At 41.2% G+C, this 25,414-nt stretch overlaps 1 protein-coding gene across 1 annotated transcript in view; it reads left to right on the top strand.

Annotated features, from left to right (window-relative positions):
• The window catches only part of lrfn2b (leucine rich repeat and fibronectin type III domain containing 2b), a 138,384-nt gene that overhangs the window by 76,066 nt on the left and 36,904 nt on the right, over nt 1-25,414 (top strand). The window contains exon 4 of the mRNA XM_056363318.1: nt 5,527-5,626. The gene's annotated coding sequence lies outside the window, so the exon portion shown is untranslated. The remainder of the gene's footprint in view (nt 1-5,526; nt 5,627-25,414) is intronic.

The following is a 25,414-nucleotide window of genomic DNA, read 5'->3' as shown; positions in this document are numbered from 1 at the left end:
GTGCTCACAGCAGGATATGAAACAAGGCTCCGCACTGTCACACCACATAGTGATTTGTGGGATTAACAGCCCTTTATACTCTGGAATGGACTCTGAACTTTTAATACCACAAGTTAGAACTAAACATGAGTGTGACAATGAAACTGTGTTTCTGGTGCCATTTTTTTCTAAAAACTGAAAGACTATAGGTACAGTAGTACAGAGTGAATCAACAATGTCAATGTCTTAAATTTGTTTAATCCATCACTTTGGTCTCATATCTAAGTGAGACCATCCAGACATGAACTCTTTGTACATTTATCTACAGCTTTAGCTTTTCTTCTGTTTGAGTTTAAATAGGATGTTGAATGGAGATGCACTGATGACTCATGGAGAAAAACCCTCTGATTTTAATCTGATTGACGTTTGTGTGCTATGACTATTATACGCCTTCTTTCACACAGTTTGTGCAGTGTTCAAATCTAAATGAGCCGAGTGTGTGGAGACTGCATGTAACATTACTGCTACTTCGTAATTCCATTCCCATATATTCCAGCACTTCAAGCACCTAAATTGGACATTATTGCTGCGAGTTTCAGTGCACCAGTTTTTGGGGCAGCCACAAAAACAAACCTTTATGTTGCTAATCCAAAGCGGGTACTCAGCTTGATGTAATCAGCCCTGACAGGTGAACATCTGCTTCCAATTGAGCTATGATTGTTGCTGAACATAAGTGTCAGCCCTTTTGTGTAGCCCTCTTTGTGTGAAGACCTACTCGGGTCTGAAGTCTGCTGCAGAGAAATGTGGCTAAGGAAAATGTCAGACTGGTGTGTAGTGTTGATCCAGTCTTCATGTTGCTCATAGATCAGTCTAATGTTAGTCAGACTGTTTCACAAAGATAAAGACTGACTGATTTTAAGACAAAAACATTAGACATCTTACTCCCAGGCTAACTCAGGCCTCAGACCACTGTTACCATGGTAACAATCAATGACACCTGTGCTGACCAGTAGCACCCAACAACAAAAAACAGGAACATGGGTCATATTTGCGGTTTGCTAACATTGTTATGAGAGAGCAAAGGGAATGGAAAGAGTTTTCAGAGACCACAGCCACTTTTTTTTTTCCAAATCAGATTTTTCTTCTTTTTTTTTTTTTTTTTTCTTTTATTGTTTCACTCTTCGCTGAATTTTCAAAGTTAAACATCTTTGTAATAATTGAATTCTTCCAAAGACAAACATTTTCTGCTGGGGTGAACAGAGCTGAGCGATTGGATGCGGATTGAATTTATTTACCCACAATTCATTGTTCCACAGTCTACCTTAAGATAACAAGAACTAAACGGCTTTGTGCAACAGATGAATTCTGAAGTCTGACTATTTGTTATATCTAAGCCACAGTTTGTTTCTGTCTTTGTGAAACCGGCCCCTGGTCATTGCAAAATTGCTCACTCATTCTTCTCTGTTGGGTTGTGGAACCGCCACTCTGCAGTTAACAGAGATTGTTTCTATTCTGCCTATGCCAACCAGCTTTCCCTTGAGCTTCTGGCGCTCACTGAGACCTGGATCAAACCAGAAAACAGTGCTGCCCCAGCTGCACTCTCCACTAACTACACATCCTCCCAGACCTCCTGACATCCAGGTGAGGAGGTGGAACTTGCTTCCTAATTTCCAGCAAACAGTAATTAACCATCCACCGAGATAAATGGTCGAGTTTGTGGATGAGCTAGACACACTGCTGTCTTCCATTTGCCAAGTTGGTTGTCCACTACTCATCCTAAAACAGATGAACATCCATTTAGACAAAAATGGCCGTTATTTCATTCACTTCACTGTGTGCCTCTGGGAACTGCCCTCTGTTCCACCACCTCTGGTTTCATTCAGCTGCAACTTGTCCTCCAGCCACTTTTCATCAGTGCTCGCCTCCGCTCTTCCTCGTCTTAGCACAGTTTCCTCACCAGAGGTCAATGATGCCAGAGTCTCTCTGCTCTACACCAACATCATGTCTGGATAACCTGTGTCCTCTATCCACCACACCTGCTCGCTCTGACCTGCCTCACCCCTGGCTGACTGACGATATCTGAAAGCTGCGTACTGATCTCAGAGCTGCTGAGAAAAGATAGGACAAATGCAGTGACCCTGCTGATCTCAAGGGTTATCAATTGCAGCCATCTTCCTTCTTTTTTTAAAGTTTATATTTTTTGGGCTTTTTATACCTTTATTGGATAGCACAGTAGAGAGAGACAGGAAATGGGGAGGCAGAGAGAGGGGGAATGACATGCAGTAAAGGGCCGTCCGATGCAGGATTCGAACCGGGGCCGTCTGCAGCGAGGACTGTAGCCTCTATGTACTGGGCGCCTGCTCAACCCATTGCGCCACTCGACGCCCCATCTTCCTTCTTTTTAAGCATCAGTGCTGGCAAAGCTGCTTTTTACAATGATAAGATCAGCTGTATCACAGACACTCGGAAATTATTTTCCACCTTCAAAACCTTACTCAGTCCTCCACCGGACACTGATATCTTTGCTTCCCTCTTTACAGAAAAGGTGGCGGCCATCAGTGGCCACTTCTCTGAAGCACTTCAGACACAACCAGTCTCCCCTAGTTAAGGGCACATCACTCTCAGGCTTTCACTGAATCCACTCAAGTTGAAAACTATTGGCCAATCTTATTACTTCCATTCTTACTTAAGGCTACTGAAAGGACAGTTTTCCAACACGTCTCAGAAATGGAAATCACCTCCTTGATCCAAGTGATAGTCTGTGACAGAAGCCCTCAGGGCAGCTTGAGCTGCAGGTCAGACCTCGGTTCTTATCTTGACAGACCTATCAGCAGCCTTTGATACAGTCAACCACCACATCCTGGTGGCTGTACAATCTGATGTGGGTATTTTGGGCATTACATTTTCTCAGTTTGAATCCTGTCTCACTGGGCAGTGTGTCATTGCAAGCACAAATGTCCATATCCCATCGCTTCCCCCACTGGATTACCTACAGCCACCTCCTTGGGTCTAATGATTTGCTCACATAGCTTCTCTTATCACCGCTATGCAGACAATATCCAACTATACCTGTTGTTCCTGCCAGATGACCCCAAAGTCTCGGTGAGGATCTCAACTTGTTTCTTGTTTCAGCTTGACATATCTATATGGATGAAGCAAAGCCACCTTCATCTAAACCTCTCTAAGACTGAACTCTTTCCATCATGACTGACGACTGGCATCCCGGCCAACCAGTCTCTCCATCATGATATCATCAAAATCAACTCTTCATCTCTCACCCCAATCAAGGTTGCATGAAACCTGGCTATCATGATTGATGACTACTTATCCTTCTCTGAGCATGTTTCATCTGTCTCTTGGTCATAGGACAAAAGAAAAGTCAAGCCTTACATGACTCAGCATTTCTCATTTCTCTTTCATTGCACTTGACCTATACCTGATCTCCTTGCACTTTGTCTTATTGAACAGATTTAGTACTTGGTGCTTACTTAAAGATCGCCTTTTCTTTGAATCAACCGGTTTTAAAAGGCCAGTTTTAAACATGTCACTTCATGATATATGTACCAAGGAGGATGGGAAACGGGTTTCATCAAAATTTTGTTTCTTGCCTGGATTCCTTCGTGTATTTTAGTGGAATTTTAAGGTACTTGTACTCGACTGTATTTCCATTTCATGCTGCTCTATACCTCTACTCCTAAATTACTTTGCAGATTAAGATTTTACATAACAACACATGAAGAGCTTATAAAATACAGTGCACCAGTGACCCCTTGCAAAAAGCAGTGTGGTCCCTTGAGGTCCCTTGTCACAAGTTTCAGATGTCTATGAGTTGTCAGGCGTTTCACCATTTCCCCTTTAAATGTGTGTGGCAGGTCTTTTTTTTCTCCTGACCCCTAGTTTGGTCACGACAAAACAAAACTATCTAACTTTATGTAACTTGAAACTAGTCTGATTGGAGGAGGAAGATAACCACCAGGAGGTAACTGTAGTTATATTGCTGTGTTGATACTATTACTGAAGGGAAGGATCGGTGTCCTTGAGTGCCAAGAAAGGCGCCTTTAAATAAAATGTATTATTATTATTATTATTAAGTATCTTTTTCACCATTGGTCTAAAATATCCCTGTATGCCGTAGTATTAAAATCTCTATTCATTACAAGTACAGGGCCAGTAGACCAAACCAGCAAAAACAAACTAAGACCAAAAGTTCACCTATCTTTGGCCACACATAAAAAAGCAGATTCACAGAGGAGGGAGCTGTGAGTTCACATCTACTGTAGCCTTAAGTGCATGATTATCATGTTTGTGTAGACAACACTGGACTCGCATAAATCCCACACAGGAACTGATCTCATTTTGTGCTCAGTTGCTCCCATCCATGTTTATCACATATGGTTAGACAACAGCAACTGTACACATTGTTTCATGTGGCTCTGCTTTTTAACTATGGACTACTCTTGTTTTTTCTCCCTTCACTGAGTTAAAGATTTATGGATGTGCCTTTTTTCAGTGCCACTGTCCCAAAGCTATAAAATTACCCACATTGCACTTGGAAGCAGCCGTTTCCCAAGCTTGTTCTTGCATGGGATAGCACATTTCGATCTTTTTATTTTGGAACTAACAGAAACTAATGCTACATAGAATAAGGATGGGTGTGATCACTCAGTTGTTACAAGTCAGATGAATATGCAGATGCAGGTGTCATGAGGCTGGTCTCTGACAGGTTGACTAGATGCTCACATCCTATTTACATTCTGTAAATGATGTGGGATCAGGCGGCCTTGTCATTGTACTGTTTTGTTATTCACTGTGTGAACTCACCAAACCCACCCCACCTAAATACACTGCTTTCTTCTGTTTCCCAGGCAAGCGTGCTGCCAGAGGAAAAATGATGAGTTGCAAAGCCCATCCGAGGGCATCCATTGGTCAAATTCACATTGTGTAAACTGGTTGGGTTGCTGGAAACACATCAGACATCACAACTAACAACAAGGAGAAAAAATTGCAGTCCCTCCAGTGGAACTGAAGCTAATTCTATCATTGTAATCCACTCTGAACAGGAATGTTCTCTAAATAGCTAAAATGTAAAATGTGTAAATTAGCTGTAAATGTTGGCACAGTGAGAACCAAAGGTCATTACCATTCATCTCCGTCCCAGCTGAGCTTCCATGGAGACTAGTTACAGTGACACTGGTGTTACAGGAACTGATCTCAGGAGGTTTTTCAGCCCTGGAGCTGGATGTTAACACTATTAATCATAGCTGGACAGGAAGCTACTGTAGTTTAGCTGAAGATCTAATTCCACTTTAAATTTATTTCCTCAAGTCTATGAGCCATATAGAACTTTCTATATGTGTCTGTATATAGGCATGTGTTCATTAATGTGAAATAAATGAAGTAAACCATGTGAAAACACTGGTATTGTTCTTTAAGTGTGTGTTTCTGCAGGGTTCTTGTTAGAGTCCACATGCCTGCATGAGTGACTTTTGTTTTTGTGTGACGGAGCATGTCTCAGCTGAAGGTGTGCTGTCATCCTGTGTTCTCCAGGTCGTCTGTTCCTGTTGGTGTAGGAGTGAGAGACGCGGAGGCTGTGATTAGCGGGCTGAGCCCGTGAGTGAACCTATGGCAGAGAGACAGCACAGTGCAGGTAAGAACTGCCAGACACACAGAGGGACAATCTGCGGCCAACTGAAATACAACAAAACACAACAAACTCCAGAAGGACATACCTGGGGAGGGAGCCTTCTGTTACAGAGCATAGCACACTATGACTAACAATCTAAAGCATGCCTAGCAGCAGTCCATTCATTCATCCAATCCATTGTCTACACTCAGCAATACAGTCTTGTATTGCTGAGTGTAGTGATGATTAAACTGATGATTAGTCAGACTGACACTGATACTGATATTTGGGAGTTAACCACCTAGCAGCTCTGTAAGGCTTCACTCATACCGTTTCCACCAAAATGATCAGGTTTTTTAAACACAGGTAAACCTGCTAATGAAAGCTGATTGACTCCTTTTCCCCTGTCAGTCGACTTTGTCTTTCTGTTCGGACTGAGGACACACACAACTGCAAGGAGTGATGTCATCACATGCACTTACAGAGCACACACACAGACACAGTGGAGAGAGAGTGAGCTGCTGGCTGCTGTGTAAACTAGTAAAACAGATGTGTCTCGTCTCATCCTCAGGTTGTTGCTCCTGTAAGTGTCGGAGTCTCTGTGTGAGACGCTTCCATCAGTGATTGTGTGTTTTTCAAACTTATTTCTGGGCTGCAGCTTCACTCTCAGAGGAAGGTGTAACCGCAGTGTTCCTGGTGTAACAGCACCGTGCTGGACAGGTGACAGGTGTGTTACAGTGTCTGTCTCTGAAAGACGTCACAGCAGGAAAAGGGGTGAAAATGAACATGTTCACTCAGGTGTTGTGTTTACATCACTGCCAGAGTCTACTGCACAGTCATGTGACCTGGATGTGAATGCGGATTGTTCCCTTTTCCATTACCAACAAAAGCCTGATGTTAGAGAGTCTTAGCGGGTTTTTTGACCAGTGGAAAGGGGGCTTTAGACATACGGCTTAAACATAGTGGTGGTGCTTTTAGTTAAATACTAAAGTCAGCATGCTAACATTCTCAGAGTGACAATGCTAACATCCTAACATATTTAGCAGGTATAATACTTACCATGTTCACCATCTTAGTTCAATGTGTTAGCATGCAAACATTTGTTACTCATCAGTAACCACAAAGTACAGCTGCAGCACAGTTTTGCAGGTTTTTGTTACTTAATGTGATACAGTAATGTGACGACTTCATTTAAAATTCAGTGGTCGTATGGCAGCTACTAATTCAAATATTGTTCAGTTACTTTGGCATGTGGGGGTCAGCCTGTTTGCTGTCTGATTATTATTAGTTTGTTCTGTCTGTGGTCAAAGGACAGACTGGTCCAATGGTCCCCATCATGTCTTTACCCTCACCTTATCTTTCACCCCAACCAGTTATATTTGCTACACCTAACCATAACCTAACCCCAACTCCAACCACAGAGGTCAGTGGCACAGGAGACACTGTAGGGAAGGGAACAGACTTTGACACAAGAGGTGAGGTGTGCGCTGTAGCCTCTAAATGTGACTTCAGGTAATTCAAAGGCTGCCTTATTTAAATATTGTGTGGTCTTGGCTGGCTGTTGTGGTAAATGTTAGCCACAGGTACGTTCTGGACATTCAGGTGTGATTTAGAGTTGGAGCATATGTGTAACCAGTGGCAATGTGTACACACCGTGTGGATATTTTTTAATTTAATTTAGCTTGTTTACCTTAAAATGGTGGTAACAGGTGATCCTGTCTCATTTTTTTGGCAGCATCCACTCACTAACGTTATGATGCAAATACATTTGAAGGCCAATGATTGGTGTTATGTCACAAGGTAGAGGTCATTGCATGATCAACATTTCTGGCGCTTCATCATGACATTAGCAGTGTTGGATTTAACAGCAAAACAGTTGAGCATTTTTCAGGCTTTTGAAAATAGAAAGTGAACTATCCGAAACGGTGAAGATTCTGCAGCATGCGCATTGACTCCGCTAACGTTAGTGCTGCTAGCATTAACAATACGAGCTACTCGTCCATGATCCCTCCCGCTTTGCAAAGCGGTGAGCTACCATTGTGGCTACCCCCCCCATCAGTGACTGTTGTCTAAGCCCAGAACACTTGGATGATGATATCCACAGTATGTGTACCTCAGACTTTCAGGATATTGTCAGTGTTAAGAAGGACAACTGAAAAGGGCATCAGACTCTGTCAAGTTAAAACATCGCAGTCTTGTGTCATAACTTCAGTGCAAAAAACATGAATCGATTTCTCTCTCTCTCTTGCCTCGCTCACGTGTGTGTGTGTGTGTGTGTGCAAAACCTAAGGGTAGCCTTCAAGCAGTTTTTGTGCATACTAAGAAATGTAATCCTGCCAACACCACTGTGCTTAACAGCACTTGTCAGGTGGGGACTTCTGCAGAGCTGTGGCACTGAGACAAAGCTGACTGCTGGATGGTCAGTAAGTTCCTTCAAACTGTCATGCTCCCATTGCCAATTCAAACAAATACGACATATGCATGTGAAGGATTTCAAGTTGTTTAAAGGCACAGCTGACAGCTGAATCAAGAAACCAATATAACACGTCGATTGTAATTTATTACAGTTTTCAATCAACTTGCTCCAAAACTGGTCATGAACCAAAACATTAATTGAAATCTTTTTCCTGATGATGACAAGAAGTCAGTAGATCACAGTAGGCATCATCCTCTGGGGACTGTGGACAATTGTAACAAATTTAATGGCAATCAACGTTGCCATTAAATGTCAACCTGATTGTGGCCACGTGAACAAAAGAAAAACAGGATCACCAAGGTCAGGAGGGTTCATCCTCTGGTGGCCATGGATGTGTGCAAGACAATCCAATCAGTAGTATTTAAGGCTTGACTCAAGTGATTGACCAATGAACACAGAGCCACTCCATGACCTGATATATCAGTTTGTTCCTTTGCAGAGACACAGAACATAAACAAGTGTCATTAATATTATTACCGATATCATTAAAGAACTGTGCCTAAGATTTGAAGTGAGTGGGAGTTTATTTGTTTGGTCATGGTCATTTCCTGTTTTATTTTGTAGTTACTTTCCTTGCGTGTCATGATGTGTCATCATTTCTACTTCCTGTCTTTGTCGTGTTTCCCTCCTTGTTGATTGTGTGCCCCGCCCTAATGTGTTTCACCTGCGTTCAATCACCCTTGCCTCCCTTGTGTCTATTTAGTGTCTGTGCTCCCCTTTGTCTGGGTCGGTTCGTCCTGCTTTACCCTGTGGAACTCCTGTTTGGATTTTTGATGTTTCCTTGCGTTCCTTACTCCTGTGCTCCTTGTGTTTTTGGTAGAGTAAATTCTTTTCACTCCTCCTTCCAGCATTTGTGTTTTTTCTGTATTTGGGTCCAAATAACATAAACCCTGACGGATGACCAGTGTTTGCTGATGAGTTAATTAACAGCTGAGTAAACATTCATCCAAATGTCAGGAAAGTCTGAAATTATTGAGATTGCTTACATTTCCTGAACTTTATATGTTTTACCCTACTATACTATACATTTTTAACTATATATTTTAACTGGATCAAGGGTTTTAGGCATCGGACGTCTGGATCTTAAATGATCAGAGACTAAACTGGAAAATTTGATTCAGAGAGGAGAACACCTCTGTGGATAATTCAGCTTCAGGTAAAAACCTCCTGAATAACTGACACCGAAGCCTTCCTTCTGATTGGCAGAGCTGACCACAAATGGAAGTTGGAAATACAGCATCACTTCTGATTGGCTGAGACTGACTACAGCCTCGTGTGGGATCCACATGTTCAAAATGTTGCACTTTAAAGACTGTGAGGAAAAGGGGGAGAAGTAATTAAAATTGTCTTCAGGCTGAGGCGGAGCTGGAGGAACAAATGCCAGAGGCTGCAGCTTCTGTTCATTATATAAGTGGATGTTTGCAGCAGACTTCCTGCCCGTGTCAGTGGAGAGAAAACTTTCTCATTAAGATACTAGGTTGTTTGGATAAATCCTGATTTCAACTGAAACAGATGAAGTCTTGTTGCCTCATCTAATAACTGAATGTCTTCCTATTAGGGACAGTATAAAAATTAATGGGGTGGGGAGGTGGCTGAATCTAATATTTAATTTCATTAAAAAAGTGAGACCCTCCTTATCTTTATATTTTCATTTGACCCTTCTCAGACCAGAAGGTCAAACTTCAGCTGCTCTAATGTTGGATGAAGGTACTAAATAAATGGATTTACAACAGTGCCACTGTATCTTCACCCCAACCTGAATGACAAGTGATGATACTGATGTTGGACACGTGTGTGACGTGTGAATGTCAGACATTACATCATTTTGTTCATGTGAGCCTTCCATCATCATTTCTTGGCTCCAAAATTTCTGATAAATTCTATAGTCCAGATAGATTTGGTGCACAATACTGACTGATACGGCATTACCCACAATGCATTATCAGATACAAGTATCATTCACCAAATGGAATATTGTTTTGATAAATGACTGGTGCACAGCTGTGGAGCTTAATGTGTGCCAGTCACCAGCTGCGGACTCTGAAGGGATTGAGATCTGTAATATTTCTGCCCACTCAGGTTCCAAATAGTAAAACTTTATATGAATCAGATTAGATGGTGTTACCTGAGATGAGGTGTCTGACTGTCCGGAAACGATTTAACCAATCAGGCTGAATGATTCTGATGACCAGGCCAGTTAACCAGGTTTGATGGTGCCTCAGAGGGAACATTTTCCTCTGCATGACTAGTGATCCATGGAAACAAAGTCGTCCGTGTTGAGTGGTTTGGTGAGTTTAGCTGTACACTAAAAGAAAAGACGATGAAATGTGCGCTCAGATCTGGCTGTAGAACTGCAGAACTGATCATTGTAATAATTGTCTGAACCGTGAACAGCCACGGTCCCTTATTGTTTGAAATGTACTCACAGCTGCTGCATTTTCACTAAAGTAGCTCATGTGCTGGTAAATGTGTAAGAAATAGGAATAGGCTGAGGAGAGCAGCTGATACATGTGTGAGGATCGTTCAGTGCTGTGGGGGCTCTGTGGGGTTCACCATTCTTCAAGCTGATCCAGAGATCTCCTTCGGACTGACAGATGCTTGACTTTAAAGGCGCTGACAGCAGATGCCTCTTTCATCCACAGAGGGTCAGCCATGCGTCACCTTCTCCCTCAAACAGCAACTCAATCTGTGGCAATGAGCTGGGACAGGAGGCCATCAGTCAAATAAAAGATCCAACGGCACGTTCGCTGCAAGTGTTTTTAAAATTCACAAAGTGTAAATGACTCTATTTCTGAATATGTCAGTGGTTTACGTTGCAGAGATGTAGTGGCAGCTGTAGATGTGAGGGAGTCGATCCCCATATACTCCCATGTTAAAATGTCCAACTTTACAGCAGGAATAAACATGTTTACAGCCTGGTACAAAAACAGTTTTGGTCTCTAGAGCTAATTTCCTCCTTCATGACACCTGTTTATATAACTCACCTGTCACCTCACATTTTATTAAGGCTTAAAGTTATGGAGAATTGAGGGCGTGGCCTCTTTGAGTGACAGGTGGGTGAGTGTATGCTTGCCACAAACCGGTATGCACGAAGTCTCAGCTCCAGATACGCCCCTCCTCTTTGACCATATTTATATTAGCTGGGAGTTAGGGGTGGAGTCAAACACTGCCAAGATGGCAACAGAGTAGCAGCTCAATCTGAGCTTCAAAACCGCTCTTAAGAAACCTGTGGGTGACGTCACAGAGGCGACGTCCATCTTTATTTACAGTCTATGCTTCAGACTGTGTTGGAAATTAACATGTGACTTCTATCTGCTTTAACAGAATCTGAGTGAGAGCCAATTAACTTATACTGTATCTGATGCAGAGGATCACTCAACAGACAGCACTGTAAAGCTTAAACCTCTTTTGTCTTGACACACACGTGTGACGCTTCAGATTTCCACAGAGGAGGTTCAGAGCAGAGTAGCAGATGAAGTTTCCCACTGACAGGATTTCATGTACTTTCTCAGTCACATTCTTTCAGTCAGGTCCTCTTATCCCCAAAGAGCCGGAGCGGCAGCAGCAGCTGAGTGGATCAATCTGAGAATTGCCCGTGAAATTCGAAGCGTTTCCAGGCTTAAATCCTTCTGATTACTTTTCACGGATACTGTGAGGATTTTACGCACCACACCGAGTGTACACAACCTCTGGCACACACCTTCCAAATATTGAGTCGCATCCCATTATGAACAGCTCTGCTGGCTGGAGTCTTCCGATGTCTTTTCAAATCACCTCTCAGTTCATCTACATCTCCCACTCAGGACCGATGCAGATGGAAGCTGAGGTCGATGAAGGATCAGATTTTTCTCTTGCTCTCACTCACTCAGTCGATTTCATTTACAGCCAAACTATCTATATAATCTAAATGTTGTGCTGCTCTCTTCTTTCAAAAGTGTGCCAAAGGCTAATATCTAAGTTTGACTGAATACTTGGTCTCTTATATGACTGATGTAAATCGATTCACATTAGAATTGAAATTCTATCTCTACAAGTTCAAAATCGATCCATAAATTCCACAAAAATGTAATATTTAATATTTCTTTTCATTCATATTTTTCAGTCTTATAATTACATGAGTTTAGCTCGCTAGTCTTATAGATGATGCTGTGTCGATTACCACCCGGAGACTCCTCCTTGACATGAGCAAGAAGAAAAGTACAGAGCGAGCAATGGAAAACATAAAGGACAAAAGTAATTCAATCTGCCTCATCTTCAGTGAAGGCAAGGTCATTTCAGATTTTATAACCTCGAGGGGAAGCAGCTTGATCAGACCCATCAGACCTGAGCATCACTAAAGAGTCTGTCATGTAGAGAGCTAATAAAAACAAATGAAATGGTCAAAGTTGTCATATTGACATTTAAGGTGTATTGATTGATTTTCAAATGTCAATCATGCGTTGAGTAACACGCAGGAAAACATTCCACCTTAAAAGATGCCGGTTGCTGCAGGAAGCCTCTGAGCTGCTCAGTGAATTAAATGGTTAATTAGTAAAGATGAAAAGACAGAAAACTGCTTTTCATTCATCATCCACTCTTCTGACAGTTTCTTTATCCGTGATGCTTTTACACAGAAACATGACAGTCAGTCTGTTACACTGGGACAGCTTGTGCTGATGGAAATGAAAGCTAGCTTAGCTATTTCATAGCCTAGCCTGTTAGCTTAGCTTGACCTCTGCCTGCAGCTTATATTAGTTATAAAAAGCTATATTTTTGCCTTCATTCGGACAGTGCAGTGAGAGATAGACAGGAAGTTCAGGGAGAGAGATGGGATGACATGCAGAGAAAGGGCCACGGGTCAGACTCGAACACGTGGCCGCTGCGTTTTGGACTAAACCTTAACCAGAACCTTACCAGGTGAGGCACCAAGGCAAGCCACCCTGCACTGCAGCTTTTTTATCTGAATGAATCTTTCCATTTAGGCTACCACTTGTCCCGGTTTTTGTGGGATTGTTCTGTTTTTTGAGCGATGGTGCAACCTCATTTATTTCCTCCTGCTGATTTTCAGTTTTCTTTTTGGTTATGATTAATCCTGTGTCTGTAAACATGTGTAAACAGTCCTCAATTTGCCTTATTATCTATCAACCACCGCCCATCCACATCTTAGTGGATGCAGATGTCCTGAGCAGCGAGTTCCCGGTTCCACTCCCAGCTGGCTCCCTGTCCATGTATTTTCTGTCACTCTCTGTCCTATGAAATAGAGACATAAAAACAATGCCACCGCGAATTCAGGCAGAGAGGACCGAGGTCCCTAACATGAGTGTTAGTAAAAAAAAAAAACATAGGGGGAGAGAGGGATGGCGAGAATTGTTTTGAATCGAACCAGAGCCCAAAAATCGAAATTGAAGCATGAAATTTTTTTGAATTGTGCACCCTAGTAGATACTCATGAATGTTTTTCTACAACATTAATTTAACAAAGATATAAATCCGGGGACCACTGTATCATTTACAGGCAGATCTGTCACCGATTATTTCCCCACACAAACTGCAAATCCTGAAGGGCTGCTGCATTCTCATATTTGCAGTGCATTTGTTTGTGATTGAAGAAACGTAAAATTAAAATAAAAGAAAATCCCATCGCTTTGCAAATGTGGTGAAATGGGTCCGTGTGCCTTGTTTCCTCTGCTGTGTACAGAGGCAGGTTTCCTGAAACCCTCCGTGTTCAGATGAAGGGAAACTGTAAATGTTTGTCTCTCACTCATGTTGACAGGTGAAACATGATGTTGTCATCGTTTAGGATCATCGTGTAAACACAGCTCACGCGTCACGTTTGTATCACAGGCCCCTGGAGTTATACAAACACCAACTCAGTGTGGCTCGTGCACAGCGAAAATCAGTGTCAATCAATCTGTAAATACATCTTACTCACTGGTTTCGGTATACGTATAGATCCAAGAGTTGTGTGTTCACTCAACAGTCAAGAATAAATTACATACATACAGTGTATACATATATATGTGTGTGTGTGTGTGTGTGTGTGTGTATATACATTCATACATACTCCAAATATAGAGTTAGATTTTAACACTCTTTGAGTAAAAACATGTACTCCAAGTCCTGACTCCTGACTGTGGCACTGTATCAGCACTGTCAAACACCTGCCATGTAAACACATACTCACACTCACACACTCACGTACTCCAGTCTTTCATCTTGGTGTACACCAGTGGCGGAGAACCCGTCCGAAGAACCGGGACATTTCCCTCCATCCGCTTCTCTTTAGTCACTTCTCTCTCTAGTCTGCTGCAGTGTTGTAGTTATTTAGTGAAAGTCTTTAAATAGATGAATATTTTTGTGCTCGGGTTTGAATATTGTCATTCAGTGTGTAAGGTGAGGCCTACATTTTGAGTGTGCGTGCTGTTGTTAAGTTTGATTTAAATGTTTAAAAGGAAAAAAACTACAGACGAAACAAATCCTGACTGACTTATCTGAAAAGCCAGGGGAGAGACCAGGCTGGCTCCTCTCACAAAATAATAAGACTTAAAACAGAGAACACACAAAGTCAAACTGTCACAGTATGTTTAGCTGTTGTGTCACACACAGGAAATAAACTCAAGCAGCGAATGTTGACAGCTGTGTCATTGGTGTTTAATGTCGACCGTCTTTATTATGTCAGTTCTTTGAGTAGAGCACTGAGACCCAGCTTTGAACTCCGCTCACACTCAACCTTGATGACTCAGACTCAGGCAGTGGGGACTCGACTTGGACTCAACCCAGACTCTTCTTTGGTGACTCAGACATGGACTCAGACTGGAACACTGGGGACTCAAGACTCGACTCAGACATCACTGCTACCCAGGACCAGGATTTTGTCATTTCAGGGGCGAAGCCATAGGACACAAAGGCCAGTGAGTGATTTGATGTTTCCCATGCAGAAATGTAATATATGACATAATATGTTCCTATATCAAGAGTGATGTTGCCACATATGTCACCTTTAGAGTGTTATATTATCAGAGACAGACAGAGAGAGAGAGAGATGATGCTGGAGGAGAGAGAGAACTAGTTAGTTGACAGGTACTAGTTAATTGCTTTTAGAGCAACCTTGAGATTCTGACAGTAAGACACAAAGGCCATGGTGGTCGTAGCCAAATCCGGCAAGGTTGGATGGTGGATCCAGGTGGGCGTGGCTTGGGGCATGGCTGATGACGAGGGGTTTCCATCTATTGTTACAGTTTCTATCATTCTGATTGAAGCTGTGTGGCCATACCCGCTCAGTGGGCTGGAAGGTTGCAGGTCTATTTTTTTGTCTATTTTTAATCAAAGTACTTTTTACTTGGACTGGATTTACGCTGGCTTTTCTGTCCTGATGTAATACTAAATACATGACAGCTTCTGTATTATGATATTGACTTTGCTATCAGCCTTCAAAAACCCAGCTAGTGTTCAACAGCAGAGCTTTATATGACCTGCTTTATGATAAGCTGCCTTGTCACCCTTCATACCTGTTCAAGAGCAAGACAAGTGACACGCAAGTCTCAGCAACATGAACTCGTGCTTCATAGTCTGAGGAGTGTTCGGTTCACTGATAAGCTGATTCAGTTTGTCAGGTGGTATTACGGCTGTCGGCCTTCATGCTGCCAACTATCATCTCTCAGAATCAGTGGAGCTGTGGCAATCTCAGCTCTCACTGATCAAAGTCACCCGTCCCACACCCTAAGGGTGGAGCAAACCTCACTCAGGCAGAGCACTACAGGCAGTGCAGGGTTCAGAGGTCAGGGAGATACGCCCCTCTTACTCATCAGGCAACTCAAGTAGCGCTCGGCCCACTGAGTGACAGATGGGGGAGACAGCAGAGCTATGTGAAGACGAACTGCTACCAAGAACAAGAAAAGATAAGAAATATAGTGTATAGTGAGTTTAACTTTTGTTTTTAATGATTTCATTTGCATTGGAAACATCCATTCACAGGTCAAGCTAAGCTAACATGCTAGGCTATGAAAACGTAGCTAAGCTAGCTTTCATTTCCATCAGCGCAAGCTGTCCGAGTGTAACAGACTGACTCTGTCATGTTTCTGTGTAAAAGCATCACGGATAAAGAAACTGTCAGAAGAGTGGATGATGAATGAACGGATGTTTTCTGTCTTTTCATCTTTACTAATTAGCCATTTAATTCACTGAGCAGCTCAGAGGCTTCCTGCAGCAACCGGCATCTTTTAAGGTGGAATGTTTTCCTGCGTGTTACTCAATGCATGATTGACGTTTGGAAATCAATCAGTACACCTTAAATGTCAATATGACAACTTTGACCATTTCATTTGTTTCAATCACTCTCTACATGACATATGCATAGTGACGATCGGATCTTCAAGGTCTTAAAAATGTGGAAAAATATCAACCGATGTGAACTGCTGATATTTTATTTCATCACCCAGACAAAAAAGTGTTGGACCGGTGGCTCCGACAGCACTACAGCTACGTTTAAAAGACATTGGAAATACTTTAGTACAATCGTATACAGTCTTTGTGTTTTGTTCCACTGTGAGCTTTATCTGTCAATATGGTTACACCTATATAATATAAGCAATTCAGCTAAACTGTGTTAAATTTATCTCTGCTTGCAGTTTAAACATATTATCAAGCAATCAAACACAGTTGATGTGTTTCTTTGAATTCGTCCACATCCTGCATACAGGCAGAGGCAGAGGCAGGACAGTTTTGTGAAAACTATTCCTGCCACCTTTTAATAAATTTAATATTTCAGTAAAAACATGAATTTGTTTAATGGATGGCAGCCAGACGCTTTGCTGCAATGAAATACAATACAATATTTATTTTTTGATCCATTACTGTCAGATGTTCCACTTCATCCATCCACTCCCTGCATACAAAAATCAGTGGAGCTACTGTCCATGTTTCAGTTCAAGTTAAAGCTCCATATTTTCCTCTTCTTCTGGGTTTTATTTGAAGTGTTGATCCATAAGAAGATATATTTGAGGTTTTAAGAACTAAAAACCATCTCAATGTAGTTTTACATCTCTTCTCTCAGGCTCAGCTCTAGTAACAACAGGTCGTTGAGCCAATCAGAAGAGAGGAGGCTCTGAACTTATCTTCTCATTGGCTGACTGTTTTCTGAGTGTTCCAATAAAAATATAGCAGATTTCAGGTAAACACTCAGAGAAACCAAATCCTGTAAGGATTGTGGGTCCAGGTGGGCGGGGTTTGGGGCGTGGCTGACGGCTTTGTTGTGACATCACAAGTCCCTACGACTCAGTTTCTGAGCATTTCTCTATAGACTGAGCGCTTTGATACTTTCACAGTATTAAAGTACTTTTAATGTGAGAGTTTTTGCTTGTGTTTTATGTCTTTTTTTGTATTTATTGTTATTGTACAGCACTTGGTCAACAGTGTTGTTTTAAAAAAAAAATGCTTTATAAATAAAATTGAATTGGATTGAATACACAACCTAGACCTGCCTTATAATCAAACAACACGTGGACATTTACCTTTAGTCTATATGGACCTTTAATGTTTCAATGGAAGAATGAATTTGATGAAATTCCAGAAACACTTTGCTTCAGTTGAATACAATAACTATTCTACTGTCAGATGTTCCTGGCATGTGAAGATTTCCCTGTTACCAAAAAGGAAAGCTCATTTTTTATTGAACAAATGAATTTGCAATCAAGTACAGTACAGCGACTAATTATACACTGAATACTCTCAGACAAGTGCTTCTCATTTTCAGCAGATGTTGAGTGTTAAACCTTGGTCACGATTGCATAGGAAGAGTTAATTAAAAGAACTTAATGTGTCTCTAATGGGCTGATAGAGGACTTCCTCACCTCCCCTCCAAAAATATCAGCTCAAAATCCTACGATAAGACTGTGAACCATGTCTAATAGCCTCAGCTCCTACTCTCCCCACTGAATCATCCTGCACTCTCCCACATCCTCCTCTACTCTCTCTAATTTGCTTTCATCACAAAAATCCCCCTCCGTCTTGGTTTTTAGCTTAGTCCTCTTGTTTTTTCTGTTACACGTTGTTTTTAGGACCAAAGAAATGTGATGCATCTATACTTAGACCAACTACCTCCTCTGCTTTTAATGTTGCTGATGTAAGAGTTGAAACTTGTTCTTCTAAGCAGCACCAGGTGCAGTTGTTGTTCATGGCTAATGAATGACAGGATTCACGTCCATAGCCTTAGCCTTTTTATTCCTCTGCGCCAGCGACAGTCAGAGTTTTCAAGTCATCTGTCTGTCCCATTCTCGTGGACATGATATCTCAGTAACACCTCGACGGAATTTCAACATTCACTTGGACTCCAGGACGAACTGATTAGATTTTGATTGCTAAAGGTCAAAGGTCAAGGTCACAGTGACCTCACGAAATATGATTCTAGACTTGTGAATGCAATATCTCTGTAACGCCTTGAGATCATTTCTTCAAATTTGGCACAAACGTTCACTTGGACTCAAGGATGAACTGATTAGACTTTGGTAGTTAAAGAAACCAGGGTCAAACAGTCAAACCGGATCCTTCAATTTGCTCCTCAATGAGAGACAACAGAGCTGTCAGGTAGGGCTCTGTTTAGAGGAGGAAGAGAGGAGGATGTTAGTAGTATCACTCAGATGCTCTACCATGGTTAATTGGCACCATTTAGAAAAACTAATGGCTCTTCCACAACAGTGTCACATAGTGTCCATAGCAAACACTGTGCACATCATTACCTAAAATGTCTCTTCACCAAAAGCCTGGTGCAAGAGATGATCATTTGTTGGTTTTTGGACACAGTGTTTGTTTTGTTGTTTTAATGAATCTTTTTAGACTTAAAATGCAGGATAGCCACTTGTATTCTGCTCCCGATCCATTCTACATACACGTTAATGGGAATAAGAAGTAGGTTCAACATGGCAGCTTTTCCTCCTTGTGCTTCTGACGTTGGTCAGGTACAAACTAGGTGTTCAAACCAAACACAGAGCAGATTTCTCTTTCAAAAACTGGTCCAAGGTATAAAAAAGGTTGAGGACAGCTGCCAGTGAGAGTAAAGAACGAGCGGTTGCTAAAATAAAATTGAAGATTTCTCTAGGATGGGGGGGGTGTACTGCAACAATATTAATTTTATCAATCCAACAGAGCCATCACTCATCACTCTCTCACTCTACTGCTCTGAGTTTCTCTCTCGCTGTTTCTAATGCCTCATTAATGTCAGGCTTTTAATGTTTAGAAGTAGGACGCATTAAGTTTTATTGACATTAGCTTAATGTTGCATAAACAAACAGCTAAGTTGAAGTAAGTGGAAATAATTGGCGAATTGCTCTCATGGAGTCACAGCTGTAGAAGTTAAGAGCTACACTGTCAGTGTTAGGTAGTTTAAACTCTGTTGGTTGATTAATAACAAATGCCAGGACAGAAATGTAAAAGGCAAAAAGCAAAAGCGTGGAGGAAGACTCGAGTCTGCATCAACGGCCAAAAACAAACTGAAGTGAAAGCAGTTCCAGAAATATGGAGGGTTCTTACCATATGACAGAATTAATATAACTATAAGCTTATATAAGTGTCTTTCAATTGAAGACATTGTTGATTTTCCAGTGGTAAATCCTGGCTACTATTTGAGAATTGAGTGTAGGCCACTTTAGAGTTCCTCTCCAGACATGTTTTAAACTCTGTAAAAATCCTCTGCTGTGATTTATATTTTGTTCAACATGATTTTCACATGTAAAAAGTAAAAAAGCTTATCTACTCTTACTTCCTGACTGATATATCTGGATTAGGGCTTATGCCCCACCCACCACCTGCCACATATTTGAGCCTCAGTCGAGACCAGAACCAGAGACTAGCAGACGTATCAGAACGGTTAGCATAGTTAGCATCTTTTACTTGTTTATGTTGTTTGTTAGCTTGTGGCTGACACAGTGTTCGTGGTTGTGCTACACTAACACTCTCTCTCTGTACTGATAAGGTTTCAGGTTTATTTAGCCCCGCCCCCTGTCCCTACAAGTTGACAGGATTGGTTCCTTAGGTTTGTGACGTATGAAACCCTGGCTGTCTGAATCTGTTTTAATGGTTGCTTCACTGCAGTTCAAGGTGGAAACCCTCAGTCATGGTGTTGATGATTATTTCACTCATCATATGTCTTGTATTAGATAAAAACATAAATGGATGTTAACGAGGTTAAACACTTGATTTTCATTGGAGGGTGTCTTTAAAGACACTAGCTCTAACTTGCTGTTATGGTTTAGGACCTACATGAATGTGAATGCACAGAATATGGTTTAACAAGCTGATGTGAAATCAGGACTGCAGTGTGGGAGCAGCCGTGTACAGCAGCTTAGGACCCTGTGGACCAGATCACAGAGGCAGCTTGGCATAGCAGCAGATGTGTTCTCCCTCTTCGGGGACCACCATATGGAAACGCTGTGTGTGTGTCTGCCTGGCGTGATCATCGTACACAGTACAGCTAAATCACTAACACTGCTCTCTTCGTAGCTGTTAGCTCTGAAAAGTTAATAAGTCAGACCATTTTACAGTCTGCCGACTACCAAGGCAGTGAGAACAACACAAAAACACATGTTACATAGTGACTTGTGTGTGTGTGTGTGTGTGTGTGTGTGTGTCTGTGTGGAAGGTAGATATTTAGAAATGCTTTTTTACTCCAAGCTTCTGAGTGAGTGTTTGATTGACAGCTGAACAGACGAGGGCACAGAGACAGTTTAAATTACAGTGGCCCTGAGAGCTCAACGCTCTGCAGCCTAAAAAAACAAATGCAAATAGACGAAACACAAACACATTCAGAAAATATCTTCATCACTTCGACAACACATGAGCTGCAAATAGTCACAACAGGTTAGGACTACGAGCCAGGTTTCTAAAGCTCAGAGTGAGCTGCTCACCGTCATCATCTTGGCGGTGTCTGACTCCGCCCCTAACTCCCAGCTTATCAAACAGATGACAGCAACATAAATATTCATGAATAAAATCAGCTTTGATGAAAGAAGTTTTTCTAAAACCTTTGATAAAAAGGAGATTTGGAGGATGTTCTAGAATGATTGGATTTTATTACTGAGAGGGTCAAGGTCGGATTTCTTGAGAAATGGGTCAACTATTGTCATGTTTAAGGCTGGAGGGAAACCGGAGTAGAAAAAGAGCTATTTAAAGTGAATAAAATAGCGAGGCCCACACTGTTAAAAAGCTGCTGAAGAAATGTATTATATCTAAAAGACTTGAAAAGGATTTGAGACTATGAGCTGTGCTCCTTAAAGTGCACAGCGAAACAGCCTTGAACCAACTGCAAAGGGCTGAGGCAGTCATGTTGTACAGAATGGTCTTTGGTTATTTAACGGATCTGGAGTTTTGTAGGTGGTGGATTCATCACAGAATTGATTGTATTTAAAGGTAATCTGAACAATCAGCTCGTCCTTCTGTTTTCTTTCAGCTCATCTACATTTTCTGTGTATTTGTGTGGTGTAGTCATTTAACCAGAGTATCTTAGGAGAAGGTTTTATTTTTCTGATTTTGGCAGGAACTATAGAAGCCAACACTGCAAGGATTAAAGTGATGTAGTAATTTCTCAGTGGTAGAACAAGATATTTGCCTCATGAAAGTCTTTGGCAGAGTCATGATTGATGATTCAGGTATAAACAGTAGACAATACTGGAGCAGGAGGAGAAAGCAGGACCTTATAACAATAATACTATTATACTATATTATACTTTACTATGTAATTTATTTATGCAAGTTCATTAAAACAACATAAATGTTAAAAATTCTTAATTTCTCATTCATTTTAATCAATCTATCTTCACATTCTGGGAAAGTGGTCTCAGAATTTTGGCCCCTACTTTTTATGATATCAACATATACTGACTGTGGGATGGATCTATATTTTTGTGACATACTGTATGTCTACAATATAAGCATCCTGGGACACAATTGACCTGATTCAACTAGGTCTCAGTAGTCATAAAAAAATCTAAGTGTTTTATCATAACAAAGTCTTGGCAGAAAAACAGTGATCTGATATGTAACACGTTAAACCAGACTGTGTTGGTGATTAAAGATTCAGCAGAAGTGTCTAGTTAGTCAAGAGGAGACACCACAGGCTTCACACTGATAGGATTATTAAGGCTGTGTTTAAAATACAGGGAAAGACCTGATGGCTGCTACATGATGACATTATAACTGAAGACATAATTTCAGCCTCTAATCTACTTGGGATCAGACCATCAGAACTATAGAAGGCGCCATGCAGCCAGAGAAGATCAAATGTATACATGTTTGGGTTTTTCTGCTTGGTTTCCAAAAGGTTTTCACTCTCTCTCTCTCTCTTTCTCTCTCTCTCTCACACACACACACACACACACACACACACACACATGTACATCCTCCTCCCTTGCTCCTTTAATCATCCAAGTGAATCAGCAAATGTGGCGGCTGCAGTTGTGTTCACCCTGCAGGGCGATACTCCCGTATCACATTTGCTCTCATTCTGTGAAGGCAGTGATACATGAATCAGAGAGGCTTTAATCAGCGTTATCATTACTGTCCAAAACAGATACATCATTACCGCAGGTATCCTTGGGATATTCTCATCTCATCTGTTTCCCAGACCAGAGCCAGAACAACAGAGGGTGTTATCAGGATTAACAAACCTCAGTCTCCCTGCTCCTTTTCTCTGGGGCTGGACCAAACTGTTAGTTTAAAATCTTTTATTTACTGTGTGTGTGAATTTGGCAGCCGAGGCATCCACTTAGGTTTTGTTCTACAGTAACATTTGACTAACTACAGTGGAATGAGTACAATGTCCTTGTGTACATAATTTTTTCTGCAGAATGGTTTGTGTGACATGATGAAGGGCTCTCTTTGTTCATCACATCATTGTTTGAATACGTTCAATTTTCACCATTATAGACATACCATACACATCATATTCTTTTCATTCGTACGTCAACTGTTTATTGTTTTTATTGTCATTTACATGTCTGTCCATTATATGTGCCCTTCATGACACACTTGTTTTTGTTCTGCAAAGTCACTAATAAAGAGCAAAAAAAAAAAAAAAACAAAGAAAGGGAAGGAAGGCAAAGTGTGAAATATGGTTCATAAAACAGGCTTGAAAGTGCTTTGTCTTCCTGTGTTAGTAGCTTTTTGTGCCTTTAACTGTGGGGCTGTGTCTCTGGAAACAGCTGTATATACATCTGTGAGCTGGGATCAATGTTTGATGCGGGTGATGATGTGTAGCTGTAGGATTCTGGGACATTGGTTTATATTTAAGTCCCGCACTCACAGCTTTAAAGCTGTTGAACTGAAGATGTGTTGAGTTTGTTTATAACAAAAATAGTTGAGATTAAGATGTGAAATGGAGTTAACAAAAAACACGAAAAAGAGAAACTCAAGCTTAACTTTTTATTTCATTAGTCCAAAATTAAGCACTTTATTTCAATGTGCATATTTTTCTCAAGTTTTTTTTTTCTGTCATGTTGTTATTAGTTATTGAATCGCTTATTAAATGAGAAGAACATTGAATTATTAGAGTTATTATTTATAATCCCTCCAGGCCCCATGAGAGTTATGTGGTGAAAGGTTCAGGTGAGGTGTAGACCCCTGAGAGGTCACACACCCACCTGCAGGTGGTGCTGGAAACTCACACTTTGAACATCACATGTTCTTAAACCACACATGCATGTGTTCCCTCATGAAATAGGCCACGCTCATTTCTGCCTTTACCTTGTTCGCCAAAATGAAATCTTCAAAATCTACTTTCTTGAATTCCACCTGGCTATAAGTCTGATCAGCAAGAAGAACGGAAGAACGTCCTGTTGGTTACACTCCTCCACCCTGAACAACCACACATCGTTTATTTCAACCGTCTGATACAACCCGTAATAGTGAAATAGTGCCCCTATGGCGGCATGCGTACCAGATTTCAATTGTCATGGTTACCATGATAAACATGTGGACTGTACAGAGAGCAGTGTACCTACCTTTGTCACCATGGTTACCACAATAACAGTCATGGTTTGGTTAGGTTTAGGAAAATATCATGATTTGGGATAAAATAAGAACTTCCTCGATATTAGATGATCTTTGTTGTCATAGTTATGATAATAACAACATGATTAACTTTATTGAACAGTCATGGATAATAGAAACAACATAAACCTCTGGTTTCACATGGGAATGAAACACGGCTCTCCTGTGTCATATTCATCCATCCACCACAACCTGCTCCTGACGTGGACTTTGTCTCTCTTTATACTACGTCACCGCACTTTTCCCTTTGCTCCTGTCATCATTACTATGACAACTAGATGTCGCCTAGCAACATACCTAACTATGGGTCATAATAACCTGCTGCACAGACGACCTATGGCTCGTTTTTTCTTTACAGGAGGACGGTCTCCGCATATCTATTAACACAAAAGTTTGTTGAAGATTCATTGAGGCTCTGTGCAAAATTTGCCGTCATCAGATCCGTTTGCGTCGCCTCAGCAGGCTGCAGGGTGCGGACACCAGTTTGTCAACGCCACACATTTGCATGTGAATGATAAGAATGATAGAGTCTTTGTGCCATTTTCATGGGTTTTCTACCTCCTGTTGTTTCCATCATGTTTCAGTGTTAACAGGAAACTGTGAGCCCCATTTTTAGCAAATCTGCGCCATGAAGCACAATAGTATGTTCTGGCAGTTACAAGACTGTATTTTTAGGATCCTAGATTGCACAAGCTGCCACAAAGGGTTATTCCATCCAAATAATACTTTCTTTCTTGTGGTTGTGAAGAGTTGCATCTTGGGCAAATTGTCTCAATTGTATAATTATCAGATGAAATAAAGATGGAATCATATGCTACAGCCTTTGCAGTCACTAGATCTTGACCAGATATAGATATAACTTTTATGTAATAATGAACAATAAAAATAACAAGGAAAGTGAACAATGCTGCTAAGTGTGAGGTGAGGTGGCGAACACATGAAAGAACCTCAATGACTCCTGAGAGAGAGAGAGAGAGAGAGAGAGAGAGCAGAAATAACATTATAATATTATTATAAATATGGTAGATGGTTAAAAATATAAAGTAATGAGTTCTTTACTGTTCATATAAGAGCTGTTATACTCACACTTAGATTGTCGTCCATCTTCTTACTGAAACACAGTCCTGTTGTCCACTTCCTTATGTGGCAGTGTGGTGAAGAACGAGCGTCCTGAAACTGCAGCCTCTGGTTCTGCAGGAACACCGTGCTCCCATGAAGAGCTGCTGCTTTATGTATGTATGGATGTACATACAGTAATTACTGCTGATACTGAGAAAAACATCTAAACATGGTGACTGTGAGACCACATGTGAAGGAGCTTCC

The sequence above is a fragment of the Seriola aureovittata genome, chromosome 19 (genome assembly GCF_021018895.1).
Source record: "Seriola aureovittata isolate HTS-2021-v1 ecotype China chromosome 19, ASM2101889v1, whole genome shotgun sequence".
NCBI classification, from domain to species: Eukaryota; Metazoa; Chordata; class Actinopteri; order Carangiformes; family Carangidae; genus Seriola; species Seriola aureovittata.
Note: the sequence above shows the minus strand (reverse complement) of the source record. Positions and strands in the feature narration are given on the sequence as shown.